This window comes from Lithobates pipiens, unplaced genomic scaffold (assembly GCF_037356315.1).
Source record: "Lithobates pipiens isolate NorthernLeopardFrog02 unplaced genomic scaffold, aLitPip1_a1.2 Scaffold_18, whole genome shotgun sequence".
In the NCBI taxonomy this organism is placed as follows: Eukaryota; Metazoa; Chordata; class Amphibia; order Anura; family Ranidae; genus Lithobates; species Lithobates pipiens.
Window position 1 is genome coordinate 40228327 of NW_027507758.1, and position 21086 is coordinate 40249412.

At 46.0% G+C, this 21086-nt stretch overlaps 1 protein-coding gene across 1 annotated transcript in view; it reads right to left on the reverse strand.

Moving 5' to 3' along the window:
• Positions 1-18730, reverse strand: part of FOXN2 (forkhead box N2) — an 87103-nt gene extending 68373 nt beyond the window's left edge. Inside the window, exon 1 of the mRNA XM_077485605.1 lies at positions 18598-18730. The gene's annotated coding sequence lies outside the window, so the exon portion shown is untranslated. The remainder of the gene's footprint in view (positions 1-18597) is intronic.
• Between the last annotated feature and the right edge of the window lie 2356 nt (positions 18731-21086).

The following is a 21086-nucleotide window of genomic DNA, read 5'->3' on the forward strand; positions in this document are numbered from 1 at the left end:
TATTTCCAGCAAACCAAGAGGTCAGCCCACAAACGTAATGGGCACCACTATAGGCCTTCAATAATATACTGGACTATACTGTAGAATAAATAAAAAAATACTGGAAAGGGTCTTGAAATCATCTTGAATGACAGTTCTCTGCTGAAGGAGTTGACCATTGCTGCTGACGCTGGATGCAATGATGGGCTATACAATGGGGGTTCATTTACAAAGAGAAAATCCACTTTGCACTACAAGCAGTCGCTGTAAATCTGAGGGGTAGATCTGAAATGAGGAGAAGCTCTGCTGATTATCCAATCATGTACAGGCTAAAATGCTGCTTTTTTTTCTCCTTGCATGTCCCCCTCAGATCTACAGCGACTGCACTTCCAAGTGCACTTGTAGTGCAAAGTGGATTTGCCTTTAGTAAATAACACCCATTATGTGACTGGCAATAAAGTATCACGCTTTTCAGGAAGGGATGATTGCAACTGTGCTTTGATTTCCCTAAAACTGCCCCCAACATAGCCCGATATTACAAGTGATAGCCAACAGATAAAAGGGGGATGCCGAATACACAGGCATTGATCAACTGCTTCAAGCGAGTCTTCTGGCAAGTTTACAGACATGCATAATTGCTCAGCTTGGCCTAGCATTCATGTTTAAAGTGGTTCTAAAGTCTAAAAATGTTTTACCTTCAAATGGGACACATCACAGGAGGCTGCGGGTCAAGTCACACAGATGTACCAAGTCTGATGGTGAGCATTCACTACACTTCCTTTGAGCCCAGGTCATCCTGGATTTAACGCATTCTGTGTCTGGATACTGGAAGTAGAAGCAGCACAGTGAGGAGCTCATCTCCCGATGATCGCCTCACACTTTTGCCTTGCTTGCATACATTCTTGTCTTTTATAATCACCTTAATTACACTAGAAATCTCTAACCAGAAGGGCTGGTTGACCAAAGCAAAAACACACAACCTGTTTATAACCAATGAGATCTTTGCTTGTGTTTTTTTTAAATGGTGACCAAACAAAAAAAAAAAATACTACAGACAGAATATGGCATCTTGCCATGAGTCCCAGTAAACTTTCAGGGTTCAAACATGGAGATTGTTGGCATTTTCTATCCCTCAGAGATGGAGATATTTCAGTGGCCGCACACTATTCCCAGTCATACAATCAATACATGAAAAGCAGCCTCAGCTTGCTCCATGCACACCCCCAACCCATTTTGCCCTGCCGTGGGGCTTGAGATCATACCCCCATAATTAAAAGGGGTTCTACAGGCAGATATTTTTTATCTTAATGCATCAAGATATATAAAAAAAAAAAAAAAAAAAAAAACACCAGCCCTTCTGTATGCAGCAGCCCCCCCCCCCTCATAATTTACCTGAGCCCCATCTCGACCCAGTGAGGTTGCACGAGAGACTCAGCTGTCCAGGACTCTCCATCCTAACTAAGACAAAGTCTGTGAACCAATCAGACGAGAGAGGGGGTGGGGCCGACCCGTGGCTCCGTATCTGAATGGACAGAGCAGTGGTTTGGGTGCCCCCATAGCAAGCTGCTTGCTGCGGGCGGCACTCGCCAGGAGGAAGGGGCCAGGATCACCAGCGAGGGACCAAAGAAGGGGAGAATTTTTACTGCTGTGTACAACACCACTGCACAGAGCAGGCAAGTATAAAAAATATTTTATTAAATAAAAAATGAAAAACAAAAATGCGAGACTTTAATATCACTTTAGGCAACAGGGGTGAGGTGAAATGTGTTGGTGGTAGGTGGCTTGCATGGAGTGATGCGGCCTTTATCTGTTTAGAGAAAGAGCTGGGTGCACACCGCTCCAGATGACGTCTGCATGACTAAACCGGTAGGGCGTGGCCATAGTATGTGACCCCTCTATAGCAAACCGCAGTGGCCGGTGATGGAAGTTTTATCATTGCGATTGTATGATCTGTGATATGTGAGCAATTTTTCCTTTTTTTAATAAACGGATTACAAAGAGATACTACACTATAGATTTCCTTTTCTTTCATGGAATATATGAATGAGGCTCTTTACCAGTGGATGACAAACCAGATTCCCAGGGGCTAACACTGTGGAGGCGAATTTACCCCGGCAGGGGCAGGGATCTGGTGAGCGCAATACAATTTGATTTTACCAAAGCGCACCGAGAATTTGTTCTGGCAGTCTGCACAAGTCACCATTTGGAAAGACTATTGGATTTGGACTATTTGCACATTATAATTCACTTGTTTATTTAACCAATTGCCGACCAGCGCACGCCGATGTACGTCGGCAGAATGGCACGGGCAGGCATATTGGCGTACATGTACGTCCAATCTTTAATGCCGCCCTGCCATCTCGAGCACGCCGGCGGCGGCATGCTCGCATGCTGGTCGGGACCCCCGTGAGTCTGGTCGCGGGTCCCGCGGACTCGATTGCCGTGGGCATACCCGCGATCATCTCACGTGGCGGCTGAACAGAGATATGTCGTTGTAAAACAGCATCTCCCCATTCTGCATGGCAACAAGTGACGCTTATCTCTGCTCCATGTGATTGGAGCAGAGATCAGTGTTCACTAAATGAAAGCCCAGCCCCTAACAGTTAGTAACACACCCCTAGGAACACTTAACCCCTACACTGCCACCCACTGGTTAACCCCTTCATTGCCGGTGTCATTTACACAGGAATCAGTGCATTTGTATAGCAGTGATTGCTGTATAAATGACAATGGTCCCAAAAATGATGTGTCCGCCATAATGTCACAATAAAAAATAAAAAAAATAAAAAACGCTGATCGCCACCATTACTAGTAAAAAAAAAAATTATTAATAAAAATGCCATAAAACTATCCCCTATTTTGTAAACGCTATAACTTTTGCGCAAACTAATCAATAATCGCTTATTGCGTTTTTTTTTTACCAAAAATATGTAGAAGAATACGTATCGGGCCTAAACTGAGGGAATTATATATATATATATATATTATATATATATATATATATATATATATATATATATATATATATATATATTTGGGGGATATTATAACAAAAAAAGTAAAAAATAATGTGTTTTTTTCAAAATTGTCGCTATTTTGGTTTATAGTGCAAAAAATAAAAACCGCAGGGGTGATCAAATACCAAAAGAAATCTCTATTTGTGGGGGGGGGGGAAGGACAATTTTGTTTGGGAGCTATGTCGCATGACCGCTTAATTGTCAGTTAAAGCGACGTAGTGCCGAATCGCAAAAAGTGGTCTTGTCTTTGGCCAGCAAAATGGTCCGGGGCTGAAGTGGTTAAATATATCTTTATATGGCTTTCATGTATTATAGCGTAATCAATAAAAACGCTGACTAGTGACATTAGTAACATTAAGGAATATTTTTTTATACTTTTTTTTTTCTCTCTCCAAAGAGAGATAGAGAGATAGATATCTCTATCTATCTAAGCACATAGGAGGAAGGTGCACTTAAGGTTTAAAGTAGCACATAAGACACGGGGCCTTGATTGGCCATATATATCAGTATTTCAATAGCACATGAAAATATCCTTTAGCACATCACAAAGTAGCAATTTCACGGTATAAAACGGTAGCGCCAACTCTAACCAATTTCTTTGACACCGCTCAAAGCCACTTGTAAGGATCGGATGAGCTCCTAGAATGATCTGGGTGACTGCCTGGTCTGCAGCCAGAGAAAATCTTAATTCTTTTGATTTTACTTCCGGATGTGCCGCCATTCTTCTCTGTTTCCATTGCTTTTATCTTTTGATTGTATGACTGGGAATGGTGTGCGGAAGATAGAATATCTCCATCTCTGCAGTGTGTCTTGGGTCAGGACGTACCCACTCCCAGCCGCTTTCACTCTATAGGATTACAGTTGGCGGAGCGGGGCCCCTAAGCAACATTGCTATACCTAGTGTAAATTTCCCAGGACTTTCCTGCACCCCAGGAACCACATGTGCTGCATATAGCCTGTCAATGGTTGTATGCAACTGTAATCTTGTTAACTGCAGAAGCTGCTTTGCAGAATTTTTGGGTTTCGAATAATGTGCCAGATAGAGCTGCACAATTAATAGTTTAAAAAAATCGTGATCTCGATTCAACCCCCCCTGACAATCTCTATTGCAGAGTTTGTCAATTCTTTCATATAACAAGGAGAGACTTATCGGCTCATTCTGCTGTAAAAAGAAAGTCTGGGCAGTCTGCCAAATTTTTAAACATGAAATATTGTAACTAAGGCCTCTTTCACATGACCTATCCATTCAGGTCTGCCTGTCAGTTTTTTAGGCGGACCTGAACAGATGCTCCATAGACCCGCTCCGAAAACCTACTTTTCCATCCGTTTGCGGATCGGACGACGGACTCTGCGGTCCGTCCTCACCCGATCTCCCATAGTCAATATTTTTTGCTAGAAATCTACTTGGAACCCCGAAACATATTTTAGCAGAGACCCTAGGGAATAAAATGTCAATCGCGGCAATATTTTATGTCACACTGTATTTGCCCAGCGCTCTTTCAAATCCTATTCTGTGTGGGAAAAAATACACTTCAATGAAAAAAAAAAAAAAAAACACAAACGGTAAAGTTAACCCAATTTTTGTGTTTTAATGTGAAAGATGTTACGCCACGAGAATCATGATCTTCTAAGCAAAAGGAAAAAATTTTAAAAAAATTGCGATTCTCATTTTAGCCAGAATCATGCAGCGCTAGTGCCAGGCGCACATGTTGGTGAACTCCAATGCAAACAAGCACTCTTTATCAAGAGTAAGATCGCATACCGTACAGCCATTCCCCTTGTATAGCAGGTGGCATGTGCGGTACCCCAGGTACAGGAAAATGTCCAAAATAAATAAAATGCAAATGCCTCCAACTACCCCTGTTTAGTGGAATAAGCCATTCACTAAACATAAAACAACTGGATTAGAGGTTAATTCATAAATCTCTCCAGCGCTAGGACTTCTACACAAGAAAACATCAATAGGATGGCTAAAAGGGCTCGAGCCTTCAAGAGGCACTAATTACAAACCGCCTTGTTTGCAGTAAAATCGCGTTTCAATTCCCGATTAATAAAAGCTCTACCTGATGGCGCCTTTATTTTGCTGGGCTTGTTAAATGTTTGCACTAGCTGGAAGAGTAAATAGTTATTATCAGGCACATTATGAGAGATGACCAATAGCAAGATATAAGGATTATGTTATCAGTGAAGGATTATTGTATCTCTTCAAAAAATGGAATCCTATCATAGCAATAAGCCTTCAATGTGTACAAGCATTTTCCATCCGTCGCCAGCTAAAATTAAAAGGCAACGCTTGTTTTTCCAACTTAAAAGATAAATAAAAACCCATGTCAAAGTCTCAGTCCTGGTTCACACCGGTGCCAATACTTTCGCTCGATTTCAAAAGCAGTACATTCGTGCGACATGCACCGCCGATTTCATTGTGGCTGCATTTAACAAAAAGCGTCAAACCTTCAGAGCCCATGCTGGAAATGCCAGCTCCCGCGCGCATGCATGGGAGTAACGTCATAATCATTATTATTTAAGGTACTTGTACAGCGCTGTCAATTTACACAGTGCTTTACATATACATTGTACATTCACATTGGTCCCTACCCTCAAGGAGCTGACAATCTAAGGTCCCCAACTCACATTCTTATACTGGGGCCAATTTAGACAGAAGCCAATTAACCTACCAGCATGTCTTTGGAGCATCGGTGCCCCGGGAGGTCGCGAACCAGGAAGGAAGACTGGGGGGAAAATATCAGCAGTGACTCCTTCATTCTAAGGCAAGTCCATCATAATGTGCTAGTATGTGATGCATTCTAGCACATAAGGACATTGCTTTGCTGGGATTTATTTATTTTTAACCACCAGCAGTTTACAACTGCCTTAAAGCGGGGTTCCACCCTAAAGTGGAACTTCCGCTCATCGGAACCCTCCCCCCCTCTGGTGTCACATTTAGCACCTTTCGGGGGGGGGGGGGGGGGGGGGGTGCAGATACCTATCAAAGACAGGTATTTGCACTCACTTCCGGGCATAGACTGCCACAGGAGTCTACGCCGTTTCCTGTCCCGCCACGCTGTCTGCTGGGACACACACGGGTCCCAGAGACAGCACGGACCATCCTAGTGCGCTGCACAACTCGCACATGTGCAGTAGGGAACCGGGAAGTGAAGCCGCAACGCTTCACTTCCGGATTCCCTCACTGAGAATGGCAGCGGCAGCCGCCAAGACCCGAGCGATCAATCTCGGCTGCCGACATCGCTGGACCCTGGGACAGGTGAGTGTCTATTAAAAATCAGCAGCTGTAGTATTTATAGCTGCTGGCTTTTAATAATTTTTTTTGCAGGTGGAATCCCTCTTTAAGACAGCTAGGTCACCTCCCTGCCATTAGTCAGACTGCAAAGTGAATAAGTAGCAGCTGACTGATAAAGATTTTTCCTCTGCTCTCTCCTCCAGTCAGCACACATACAGCAAGTGAACTTTATTGCTGCCTCCAGTCCGAGTTCCTCTGTTCAGGTTATAATATAATATGAGGTTCACGGTCAGACATTCCGACAACAAAATCCATCAGATTTTTTCCGACAGATGTTGGCTCAAACTTGTCTTGCATACACACGGTCGCACAAAGTTGTCAGAAAATCCGATCGTTCAGAGTGCGGTGACATAGAACACATATGACGGGACTATAAAGAGGGCAGTAGCCAATAGCTTTCATCTTGTAACTTATTCTGAGCATGCGTGGCACTTTGTCGCAATTGTCTACACGCAATCGGAATTTAAACTATCCTATTTTGTTGTCGGAAAATTTTAGATCCTGCTCTCAAACTTTGTGTGTCGGAAATTCCGACAGAAAAATTCAGATGGAGCCCGCACGCGATCGATCGGATTTTGCGACAACAAGATCCGATCGCACATTTTCTGTCGTAAAGTCCAACCGTGTGTACAGGGCATCAGATTGAAAAATAGATTAATATTTTACTCTGAAAAAAATAAATAAAAAATAATAATAATTTAACATCATCAACCTGGAGTTCAGGTTTAAAAACAGTAATGAGAGCGTCACTGAACATCCCTTAATGATCAAGGGAAGCACAGCATTTAAACCAGCTGTCAGGTAGCATAAACAGAGAGGAAGCTCCAATCCCCAGAGAGGTTACATGAGCACAGGTATGGAGGAATGTTTGAATAGACAAAAAGGGTGCGAGAGCGCGGAGTGGAGGAACAGGCCAAGCCGGTAACAAGCTACTGCTTACTCAGCTTTCTTACACCACGTGTCGGTCACAATTTAAAGCAAAATGGAAGCTTTCACAACAGGCAATACCATTCTTTGACCTTGGAATTTCTGGAGGCAATTGCAGTGCAGCCCCCACAGCCAGGTGTCTACAAAAGGAGGACCCCAGCTTGTTCAGCAGCCAAAGGAGTCGCCTCTCTTAATGAAGAGTGTATAGCAAAGGCTATAAAGCAAACAGAGTTCTGGCTATTGGAGGACAAAGGGCACACAGCAAGCAAAACTAAACACAACATTCCATTTACACATGGAGCAGTTCATTAAACTGGCTGGCACTGCTGTGGTGAATAAGAACAATAGACCCCTAAATCATCCTTCATCCACATCTGTAGTCTGCCATTCCGCATCAAGGCCACAAGAAGCATTGCTGAGAATTGTGTAACTACCAATTAACACACAAACACATTTAATAAATAAAAAAATAAAAATAAACCCCCCCCCACACACAATTTTTTTTTTTAAATAAAATAAGCTGCAGGTCTGCATTTATGAATTGAAAAGCCATTTACAGAAGAGCAACCCTTAAAGCGGTTGTATACTAATTTTTTTAACTTTTACCTGCAGGAAAGCCTATAATAAGGCATACCTGTAGGTAAAAAAATATCTCCTAAACCTGTACGGTTTAGGAGATATTCCCCTCGGTATGCACTGCTGACTGCAGCGGCGCATGCGCACAAGGGGATTCTCGGCCTGAAAATCCGGCAGTGGCCGACCGGCCGGAATAAAATCTTCCGCGCGCATGCGCGGGAGTGACGATATCGCGGCTCCGGCCACTCACAGCGCCGGAGCCTCGATACCCGGAAGAAACGCAGAGGCAGCATGTCAGCTCCCTCGGCGTGGATCGGGCCAGATGTCGGGGCCTCGTTCTAAGGTAAGTATTTCATAATGAGCTAGTATGCTGTGCATACTAGCTCATTATGCCCTTTGCTTTGCAGGTTTTAAAAAAAAATAAAAAATTGCGGGTTTACTACCGCTTTAAAAAGGGATTGTAAAGTATCTTTTTTTATTACAAAAAGCAACAAACATACTATACTTACCTGCTGTGTTGCAGTGGATTTACACAGAGAAGACCCGATCCTCCTCTTCTCAGGTCCCTCTTCCGCGCACCTGGCCACTCCCTCCTATCGGTGCCCCCACAGCAAGCAGCTTGCTGTGGGGGCACTCAAGCTAAGCTGCAGCTCCATGTGTCCATTAAGACAGAGCTATGGTTCGGCCCCGCCCCCTCACTCCTGATTGGCTAACGGACTTTGACAGCAGTGGGAGCCAATGGCTCCACAGCTGCATCTCAGCCAATTAGGAGGGAGAGCCCCGGACATCGCTGGATAGAGATAGAGCTCAGGTATCACACACACACACACACACACACACACACACACACACACACACACACACACACACACACACACACACACACACACACACAATCTTAATGCATTAAGATATAAAAAAAATAAAAAAATAAAACTAACTTTACCACACCAGCCCACATGCTAAAAACATGTGTGGGATACGACACAATGCACTGTTTACTTTTTTTTTCTTTTTTTTTTTTACTTTAATGAAATATCACAAAATGACACTACATTCTAAGTAACATGTGGTGCCATGCACTACACTGCATATTGCTTTTTTTTTTTTTGCAGAGCTCTGCACACACACAATGCTACATGGCATAATAAATTATGTGCCCTGTGTTGATCTATTCAGATCAAGGCAACTCAACCGACAGTGGGAGCCTTTCAGCAATCAATAAGATGTAATTTACTATGGCTGTGACGAGTCTTGGCTGATGAAAGCTGAATTCTGAGAGGCTGAAAAGCCAAACATACCACTGCAGTCTGCACTTTACTTTCTGTAGCTCAAGGGTACATGCACACAAAGAATCGCAAGAGCAAAAAAAAAAAAAAAAAAAAAAAAATTCAGTCGTTTCCGGCACCCCGGGAGCTGCAGGAAGCATGTATGGCTGAACCACAGAAGTGAATGGCTGTATGCACTGATACTCTTGTGAACACGATGTTTTCCATTGAGGTTTACCTGTACTTGCGTGGAAAACATTTCCTCAAACGTAAAATCATCATGTCTGCAATAGCAGGGACAAAAAATAAATAAAAAAATATCACTTCCCCTAGTAAAACATCCAACACTACACAAAAACACTGCCAAGGCAAACAGTTAACCTCTTCCCAGCCTGCATCATTAGTACAGTGACAGTGCTTATTTTTAGCACCGATTACTGTATTAGTATCACTGGTTTCCGCAAAGTGTCAGCTAGTGTCCAATTGTCTGCCGCAACATCACAGTCCCTGCTATAAGTCACTAATCGTTGCCATTACTAGTATGGCAGTCTTGTTTATAGGGCAAAAAAAATAAAAAATAAAAATAAAAAAAGCAGTGGAGATCAAATATCACCAAAAGAAAGCGTAAAAAAAAAAGAAAAAAAAAATTAGAGGAAATAAAAATTTTAAAAGCACGGGCACTTCATTTTTACATTAGTGTTATTGTCGGTTTCCCTGCATTTTTGCACATTTTCTGAGTTTTTTTTTTTTGGTATTTTTCATAAAAAAAAAAAAAATACAAAAATAAATAAATAAATAAATAAATAAATAAAAAATAGACACGTTTAGCCACATTTTTGGAGTTTTTACTGCTCCTGGAAGCACAGGCTGTCTTTTACTACTGGCCCTAAATGCTTATGCCCCCAATTGCCTCTGACAGTTTCTCCCCTCTTTTGGGATAAAAGTTTAACAGAAATAAGGCACCCCTATCAGTGTTAAATGCTCTGTCTCAATCCACTAACTGACACTTTGATCCGGTAAATAAAGCTGAAAAACAACTTATTCCCTGATAATAAAAAACTTTGTTACAGGGAGACTCAAAGTCTGATCTGTTACTGTTAATGACAGACTGCATCATATACAGCCTATCATTTAGGATCGTTCCACTTCATCACAATAAGGCTCCTCCATGCACACTGGACGTTAATATAACTTTAGAAAAAAAACGTCAGTAGCTTTGAAGTGAGCCTTTCAAAAAGTCTAACGTTTCTGCAATCGCGTTTTTTTCTTCTATGGAACAAAAACATAACAAAATAAAAAAAAAAAAAAAAAAAAGATGAAGGTGAGCCACATTTAACGTTCATCAGCATTTGGCGTTTTTTTTTTTTTGTGCTCAGAGCCTATAAGCTCCACTGCTGAGTTTAAAAAACATCCATGTGTGCATGGACACACAGGATAACAGAGGGGAGTTTATGGGTTGTTAAAAGGAAAAAACGCTCAAACTCCCAAACACGCCCATTTATGAGCTCCGGTGTGCATGAAGCCTAACAGTCAACCTACACAGAAAGTTACCAGTCATGATCTTCCAAGTAAAAAAATTACAACACCCAGAGCAAAGTACAGTAACCCTTGTTCAATGTCATGCAGTTTTTGTTTTATTGCAGCCAGACCTGATTGCCTTAGCCTGAGAACAGAAATGGAGAGAGAGAAAAAAAAACAGGAAATAGGAGTATTCAATAAACAAAGCTGCAAGCAAAACAGGATGTAGAATACAAGCGGACTGCTCTATGTGCCCTCAGTATTGTGCTCCCTATAGATTGGAGGTAAGGAAGTGAGAGCACAGACGTGGCATTCCCCTCATTCAACAACTAGCAGCTAAAAGGTTAAGTGGAAACAAAGCCTGCCATATCACAGAGCACCACCCTCTCCCCAGCCCATGTCTGATTGCTCAGCACATTGTGCACAGCCAGCCTATTGTAGGGATAAAAGTAAAAAGAGGCTGGCACCCCTCCTTCTCTGGATCAGGACTGCAGAGTCCAGGCATCACCCACCAACATGGAATCCAATACTACTGGCTGATCGGTGCCAGGAAGGCCAATGAGTCATGAACCTGACCCCAACATGATCTGCTGATTATACATAGTACATGGGGCCCTGGTCACACAACTCACCTACCCATTGACAGACTGCTATCCCGGTAATGTAATAACATTACCCGATTGGTGCTACATACAAGCATGCGCGGTTCATACCTTACCACTGCATGAGCTACTAAATCTGTGTAGTACAAAAGGGTTATTATAACAAACGAGACCAGAGCTGGGAATCCCGGGTCACACAATTCATCCGTCAGACAGACCGGTACCCCTCCATCCACACACATCTCCGGTCCCCAAACAATACACATGGCCACACACCGACCAAACTCACCATACACCCAGATTAATTTGTGGAGGGTGCAGGGAGGACAATTTTGAAGAATTTTTTGGAGAGGTTTCTACTTATGATACACATTTGTGTCAATGAAAGCGGAGCTATAATAAAAGCAAACCTGGATCACAGGCTAAACATATGCTTCACAGAGTGAGTGGAGTGAGTGTGTGTGTGTATTGGCATTCCTGTAGTTACACTGGATCAGGACCCCAGGCATGATCCACTTCCCTGGAATCCAAATACACTGGCTGATCAATGATTTGCACAAACATGCAGACTGAAGCATTGTGCACGGCTCATACCTGACCCTCTAAGTAATACGCAGATGTGTTCTAGCATGTCATAGGGCCCAGAGCAGGGAATCCCTGGTCACATGAGCCATCCATCATAGACTGGTATTGCTGCACCCACACACATCTCCAAGCCACAAACAAAACATATGACCAAAGGACACTAGCCATGCCCACCATACACCCGCAGGAAGGACAATGTTGTATCGCATTCATTGATGTTGCTTTTATAATACATATGTATGTCAATAACATCTAATTGATGATAAAAAAAAAAAAACCCTGGATCGTGGTTGATATCCAAAGTACTCTTCCTGTACTTTAGCTACAATATTGTACTACAATATATAAAAAGTTGGCATCCCCCCTTTCTCTGGATCAGGACTCGACATGATTGACTCCTGTCACCAACTTCCATGGGATCCAATAACATTGACTGATCGAGGTCACACAAACATGCATGGTTCAATCCTTACACCCATGTGAAATACTAATACTAGACAGAAGAGCTGCACTATTAATCGTTAAAAAAATTGTGATCTTGATTCAACACCCCCAACAATCTCTATTGCCGATTCTGTCATAACAAGTGGAGAGACTTATCTGCTCACTCAGCTGTCACAAGAATACATCTGGGCAGTCTGCCAAGTTTTTAACATGAAACCTTGTAACTAACTCTTCTTTCTTAGATCAAAGGGATAAACTTCTGTGTAAAGAAAAATCCAGGCAGTCCGCAAAGTTTTTTTTAAACAAGGTGTAAAGTTTAACCACTTAAAGTCTAAATCTTTTTCTGACACTTGTTTAAGTTAAGTTTTTTTACTAGAAAAGTACTTGGAACCCCCACACATTTTATAAATATTTATATATAGATATATATTTTAGTAGAGACCCTAGGAAATAAAATGTCAATTGCTGCAATATTTTATGTCACACTGTATTTGCCCAGCGCTCTTTCAAGTGCTATTTTTTGGGAAAAAAAAAAAAAAAAAATACACCTCAAAATGAATAAAATTAAAAACACGAAACAGTAAAGTTAGCCCAATTTTTTTGTTTTAATGTGAAAGATGATGTTACGCCACGAGAATCGTGAAATAAAAAAATAAAATAAAAAAAATTGTGATTCTCATTTTAGCCAGAATCATGCCGCTCGGCCACGTGATCCACTAACACTAGGCGGCACAGCCACGTGATCCACCAACACTAGGCGGCACAGCCACGTGATCCACCAACACTAGGCGGCACAGCCACGTGATCCACCAACACTAGGCGGCACAGCCACGTGATCCACCAACACTAGGCGGCACAGCCACGTGATCCACCAACACTAGGCGGCACAGCCACGTGATCCACCAACACTAGGCGGCACAGCCACGTGATCCACCAACACTAGGCGGCACAGCCACGTGATCCACCAACACTAGGCGGCACAGCCACGTGATCCACCAACACTAGGCGGCACAGCCACGTGATCCACCAACACTAGGCGGCACAGCCACGTGATCCACCAACACTAGGCGGCACAGCCACGTGATCCACCAACACTAGGCGGCACAGCCACGTGATCCACCAACACTAGGCGGCACAGCCACGTGATCCACCAACACTAGGCGGCACAGCCACGTGATCCACCAACACTAGGCGGCACAGCCACGTGATCCACCAACACTAGGCGGCACAGCCACGTGATCCACCAACACTAGGCGGCACAGCCACGTGATCCACCAACACTAGGCGGCACAGCCACGTGATCCACCAACACTAGGCGGCACAGCCACGTGATCCACCAACACTAGGCGGCACAGCCACGTGATCCACCAACACTAGGCGGCACAGCCACGTGATCCACCAACACTAGGCGGCACAGCCACGTGATCCACCAACACTAGGCGGCACAGCCACGTGATCCACCAACACTAGGCGGCACAGCCACGTGATCCACCAACACTAGGCGGCACAGCCACGTGATCCACCAACACTAGGCGGCACAGCCACGTGATCCACCAACACTAGGCGGCACAGCCACGTGATCCACCAACACTAGGCGGCACAGCCACGTGATCCACCAACACTAGGCGGCACAGCCACGTGATCCACCAACACTAGGCGGCACAGCCACGTGATCCACCAACACTAGGCGGCACAGCCACGTGATCCACCAACACTAGGCGGCACAGCCACGTGATCCACCAACACTAGGCGGCACAGCCACGTGATCCACCAACACTAGGCGGCACAGCCACGTGATCCACCAACACTAGGCGGCACAGCCACGTGATCCACCAACACTAGGCGGCACAGCCACGTGATCCACCAACACTAGGCGGCACAGCCACGTGATCCACCAACACTAGGCGGCACAGCCACGTGATCCACCAACACTAGGCGGCACAGCCACGTGATCCACCAACACTAGGCGGCACAGCCACGTGATCCACCAACACTAGGCGGCACAGCCACGTGATCCACCAACACTAGGCGGCACAGCCACGTGATCCACCAACACTAGGCGGCACAGCCACGTGATCCACCAACACTAGGCGGCACAGCCACGTGATCCACCAACACTAGGCGGCACAGCCACGTGATCCACCAACACTAGGCGGCACAGCCACGTGATCCACCAACACTAGGCGGCACAGCCACGTGATCCACCAACACTAGGCGGCACAGCCACGTGATCCACCAACACTAGGCGGCACAGCCACGTGATCCACCAACACTAGGCGGCACAGCCACGTGATCCACCAACACTAGGCGGCACAGCCACGTGATCCACCAACACTAGGCGGCACAGCCACGTGATCCACCAACACTAGGCGGCACAGCCACGTGATCCACCAACACTAGGCGGCACAGCCACGTGATCCACCAACACTAGGCGGCACAGCCACGTGATCCACCAACACTAGGCGGCACAGCCACGTGATCCACCAACACTAGGCGGCACAGCCACGTGATCCACCAACACTAGGCGGCACAGCCACGTGATCCACCAACACTAGGCGGCACAGCCACGTGATCCACCAACACTAGGCGGCACAGCCACGTGATCCACCAACACTAGGCGGCACAGCCACGTGATCCACCAACACTAGGCGGCACAGCCACGTGATCCACCAACACTAGGCGGCACAGCCACGTGATCCACCAACACTAGGCGGCACAGCCACGTGATCCACCAACACTAGGCGGCACAGCCACGTGATCCACCAACACTAGGCGGCACAGCCACGTGATCCACCAACACTAGGCGGCACAGCCACGTGATCCACCAACACTAGGCGGCACAGCCACGTGATCCACCAACACTAGGCGGCACAGCCACGTGATCCACCAACACTAGGCGGCACAGCCACGTGATCCACCAACACTAGGCGGCACAGCCACGTGATCCACCAACACTAGGCGGCACAGCCACGTGATCCACCAACACTAGGCGGCACAGCCACGTGATCCACCAACACTAGGCGGCACAGCCACGTGATCCACCAACACTAGGCGGCACAGCCACGTGATCCACCAACACTAGGCGGCACAGCCACGTGATCCACCAACACTAGGCGGCACAGCCACGTGATCCACCAACACTAGGCGGCACAGCCACGTGATCCACCAACACTAGGCGGCACAGCCACGTGATCCACCAACACTAGGCGGCACAGCCACGTGATCCACCAACACTAGGCGGCACAGCCACGTGATCCACCAACACTAGGCGGCACAGCCACGTGATCCACCAACACTAGGCGGCACAGCCACGTGATCCACTAACACTAGGTGGTGCACTTGGATCTATTAGTGGGGGGGGGGTGAACTGATGGCAATTTTGTATCATTTTCAGGTCTATCGCTACTTATATAACACATGTGTATATCACCTGATCTATAAGAGCAGACCTGGATCATAAACTGCACACTTCAGCTGCCTATATGGAGTAGATTCATCCCCACTTTATACTTGGCATGGGGTGCTGCAATGACTCCTGATTGGTCACAGTGAACATGAATAAGAAATGGTGATCAGAACGTCGACAAGCTGGACACAAAGAGCAGAGCTCTTCTTTATTACATGATCACATGGAGAGACAACATTTAAGGACAGTTCATAAGGGTCCCAAAACAGTGCTATGTGACCATGCAGTACGAGCTCTGAACTTCAGCTGCATAGAGACCTCCTCCTGGCGTTTTCTAAAACCCCCCCCCCTTATATACAATGGCTTATCTGGGACACAAGCTAAGCAAGCACAGCACAGCTCGGCTCCACACAATGCACATGGCCAGAGGAATCCCCGTCACACCATTCATCCTTCATAGACATCTCTAGGCCACAAACAATAAACATGGCCAGAGGACACAGCACACCGACCATGCTCACCATAAACCCACATCTACTGGGAGAGGGGAGGACAATTCTGTATTATCTCCAGACGTGGTGCTAGTTAAGGGTCCTGAAAACAATGTCTATATGATCCGTCATTTGACAGGTCCTCAAAGGGTCACTGTGGAGCCCCGAAATGTTCTATGTACTCATTCATGGAGCATGTGACAATAAAGAGTCCCTTAGAGGTCCAGAAACCATTACTATGTGATCAAGAAGGGTCTCGTAACAATGTCTATATCAAACTGCTGGCCCTCCAGCTGTTGTGGAACTACAAGTCCCATCACGCCTCTGTATGTGGGAGTCATGCTTGTAACCGTCAGCCTTCCAATACCTCATGGGACTTGTAGTTTTGCAACAGCTGGAGGGCCGCCAGTTTGAGACCCGATTTACAGCCTCTGCTGGCCCCAAAACCTTGTCCATGTGATCTTCTACTGGACATGTGATGGGGGGTCCCTTACACATTCTGTAGGGTGTTCTTTGTTGGCTATGCAACAAAAATGGGGCCCCCGAAACCTCATCTATGTGATCCTTTAATGAACGTGTGATTAAAAAGGTCCCTATCAGACCCCAAAATTATGTCTATGTGATAAGGAGTCCCCGAAATATTGTCCACGTGGCGATGAATGGTCCCCAAAGCGTTGTCTATGTGATATTTTATTGGTTATGTGCATGTGGGGCCCCAAAACATGGTCTATGCAACTGCTCATTGGTCATGTGATAAGGGGACTCCGAAACATTGTTTACATGCTCCTTCGTTGAACATGTGATTAAGAAGAGTCCTTATAGGGCCCCAAAATTTTGTCTAGATGACCCTTCTTTGGACATCTGATGACGAGGAGTTCCAGAAACATTGCCCATGTGGCGCCTCAATGGCAATTGGATAGTGAATGGTCCCCAAAATGTTATCTAAGTGATCTCTCATTGGTGATAAGGGATCCCGGAGGGAGCCAAAAACATGGTCTATGTGATAAGGGGCACAAAAACATTGTCTACATGATACTTTCTTGGTCATTCGATTAAGAAGGGTCCCCATGGTGCCCCAAAACATTGTCCATGTGACCAGGGGTCAAAAAAAAAAAAAAAACACTGTCCATGTGACCCTGTCATGTGATAAGGATCCCCAAAAACACTGTCCATGTGACCCTTTATTGGACATGTGATAAAGGGCCTCAAAACACTGACCATGTGACCCTTTGTCGTATGATAAGGGTCCCCAAAACATTGCTCTTGTGATATTCTATAAGTCAGGTGATGAAGGGCCCCCGAAACATTGTCAACGCAGTTCCTCAATGGTCATGTGATAATAAGGGGGCCTCAAAACATTGTCCACGTGACCCTCCATTGGACATGTGATAAGGGTCCCCCCCGTCATGTGACCCTTTATTTGTCGTGTGATAAGGGTCTCCAAAACGTTGTCCTAGTGACCCTCAATTAGTCATGGAATGATGACAGGTCCCAAAACATTGTCCTTATGATATTCTATACGTCATGTGATGATGAGGGACCCAGAAACAGTCAACAGTTTCTCAATAGTCATGTGAGAATAGGGGGTCCCCAAAACATTGTCCATGTGACCGTTCATTGGACATGCGTTAAGGGTCCCCAAAACATTGTCCGCGTGACCGTTCATTGGACATGCGATAAGGGTCGCCAAAATATTGTCCATGTGACCCTTCATTAGACATGCGATAAGGGTCGCCAAAACATTGTCCGCGTGACCCTTCATTGGACATGCGATAAGGGTCGCCAAAACATTGTCCGCGTGACCCTTCATTGGACATGTGATAAAGGTCGCCAAAACATTGTCCGTGTGACCCTTCATTGGCCATATGAAGACAGGCACCTAAAACATTGTCCATGTGACCCTTTATTTGTCGTGTGATAAGGGTCCCCAAAACATTGTCCGCGTGACCCTCAATTGGTCATGCAATGAGGACAGGCACCCAAAAACAGTGTCAATGTGACCCTTTGTCATGTGATAAGGGTCCCCAAAATTTTGTCCTTGTGACCCTCAATTGATCATGTAACGCAGTCAGGTCCCCAAAACATTGCCCTTGTGATATTCTATAAGGCATGTGGCGATGAGGGGCCCCGAAACATTGTTAACACAGTTCCTCAATGGTCATGTGATAATAAGGGGGCCCCAAAACATTGTCCAGGTGACCCTTTGAGTGGTCATGTGAAAACGAAGGGTCCATGTGGGACCCAGAGACATTGTTGCTTGGACATGGGATGATAAGGGGCCCCTGAATGGTCCGGTGGTTTTGAGGAACCATTACATAGAAGGTCTCCTATGAACACATGACTCCAGTCATATCTCCACACAATGTCCCCTCCATGCTGCCCCCCCCCCCCCTCCTTTCCAGTCATGAGGAAGCTGCTCTCCTCATACCCATATACTCCCGCCCCCAGGCCTACCCGCCGGTCCCCTCCGCCCGGTGTTTACTCACCGGCATGAACCGTGCCCCGGTACGCTGTGGCAGTGCGGAGCCTCTATAGGGGGGAATGTGTCAGAGATCAGCAGCTGCTCCCTCCATCCGCGTACAAGCAACGCCACCAAATCCCCCACCGTGTCGCCATAGCAACGAGGCGCCCAATGGAACCTCCCCCCCGCCCTCGGCGCGAGGCACGCACTGTCGGCCACGCCCACCTCCCCGCTTCCTGGCCACGCCCAGGCCTCGCTCCATTCCTTTCATTTTTACCTCGCGGCTTTATCGGACGTTGTCACTGTAGTGCTATAACACAGACAATGTCACCGCCGCCTTTATTTATGTTGTCACCTCGCTGAATGCGAACGCCGCTGACAGCTGTTTACTCTTTTATTTATTTTTTCGCGGCTTTTTTGTGCCTTTGTGGTTAGGAGTGGGCGGGGCCACGCCTCTGACGCACATCCCAGCCTCCGTCGGACACGTGACGGGGCTCTCCTTTCTCCTCCTCTGACGACGGCGACGCTTTTTATTTAACCCTTTCCCGGCGCAGGGAGGAGCCTTCGGAAGGGTGACGCGGGAAATCTGCTGCAGTCACGCGATGCGTTGCCATGGAGACGGCGAGCGCACGCGGCCTGGGCTTGGGAGGGCGGGGCGAGAGAGAAGCGTCTGACACGAGGAAGAGAAGGGTGGAGGGGGAGGGAATGCACACGCGGCTGGGGTCACGTGGTGGTGTTGCCCCTGGTAACCTGGAGATGGCTTCTCCAGCTGTTTCCGAACCAGCAACGGTCATTTCCGGAAACCGAATACAAAGTAACAAGTGGAGAGGAAACCGCTGAGCTGTCCTTCCATTTATTTCCTGTGAGAGGAGATAGAAGTCTGGCATCACCACAGGGGGAAATCCGCCCTGGCCTTTATTTAACTACTTCAGCTCCGGAAGATTTACCCCCCCTTTTCGTGACATTTGCCATACGGCACTGCGTTATTGTAACTGAGGATTGCGCGGTATTTGATCACCTCTGCGGTTTTTATTTTTTGCGCTATAAACAAAAGAAGAATTTTTAGGAAAACCTTTTTTCTGCTATAAAAAAAAAATCCAATAAAAAATATGTATTCTGCTATGTATTTTTGCTTTAAAAAATAAAAAATCACAATTGGTTGGTTTGCGCAAAAGCAATGCTGGCCATACACTATACGGAAAATCGGCCGAAATTCGGTCATTTAGACCGTTCGTTCGTTTTTCGGCCAGTTAATGGGCACAAAATATTGATAATTGTTGGGATGTTTTTGAGCCAATAAAATGAAGGACGAGTTTGGAAATTTTCTGCCGAACGATAAATTGAAAGGTTAATGTTTTTCCCATCCGAACTGTCTGCACTAGGTATATGGGGGGGAAAAAAAACACAAAATGCATTAATTATATCCACTGAGCGATTTATCGGTCATTACAGGATGGCATGTGTTTTTATATTTTTACACTGTTACTTTCAAGCTGTTTTTTATTTTTTTATGACATTTATTGCTAACACAAGGAATATAAATATCCTTGTGACAGGAATAGGCAGTGACAGGTACTCTTTATACGGAGGGATCTGAGGTCTATAAGACCCCAAATACCTCCTCTGCCCTTAAAATCATTCAAAACACCAAGATCGGAGCTGTTGAATGCTTTTATTTTTTAAATATGTCGCTGATACGAATAAACCGGAAGTGATGTCGGGTCATCACTTTTGGTTTAGTATTTACTGGAGGCAAACAAAATCAATCCAGTCTTTGTTCAGCTCCGTGTGTGGGGGGGGGGGGGGGGGATCCCCTTCTGCTGCTTGTTATAACAATCGAATGGCTAGTTAGCTGCTCTGATTGCTGTTACAAGACAGCCAACAGTCAGCTGCAAATAACGGTTACGGGATGATGCCTGCATTATCATTAGATCGACGTCTGTTACAGTGGTGTTGCACAGAAAAAAAAAAAAATTCATTAAAATTCCTTAAAAAAAAAACATTTGGAATTTTTTTTTTTTACTCGCCTCTAAATGGCTGTTGCTAGGGGGTCCCTCGTAGTCTGCCTCCTTCAGTGCCTGGGCTGGTTACATCACTTCCCCTCGGCGCAGGAAGGGCTCAGCTCTGCCCCCTCCCTCCTGTTAGTCATCTGGGACACGTGACAGGTCCCAGATGACTGCACGGCCAATCACAGCAAGCATGCGCAGTGGGTGCCCGGCTGTGAAGCCACAGCTGGGTGCCCACAGTCAGGGCTGGTGCAAGGATTTTTGACACCCTAGGCGAAACCTCATTTTGCCCCCCCCCCCCCCCCCATTGGCTCCAGCCCTGACTCCACCCCCTTTGCCCTGCCCATGTATGCCCCACATATTTAATGAAGTTCCCATCAAATGGAACCTTTACCAGCGCCCATCAATCTAGCCACCCAGCACCCATCAATGTTTGCTTGCTTCCATTCATTCTGGAGTCAGGACACAAACACAGTCCTCTGCCGCCGCTGCCCCTTTAACACTGTGC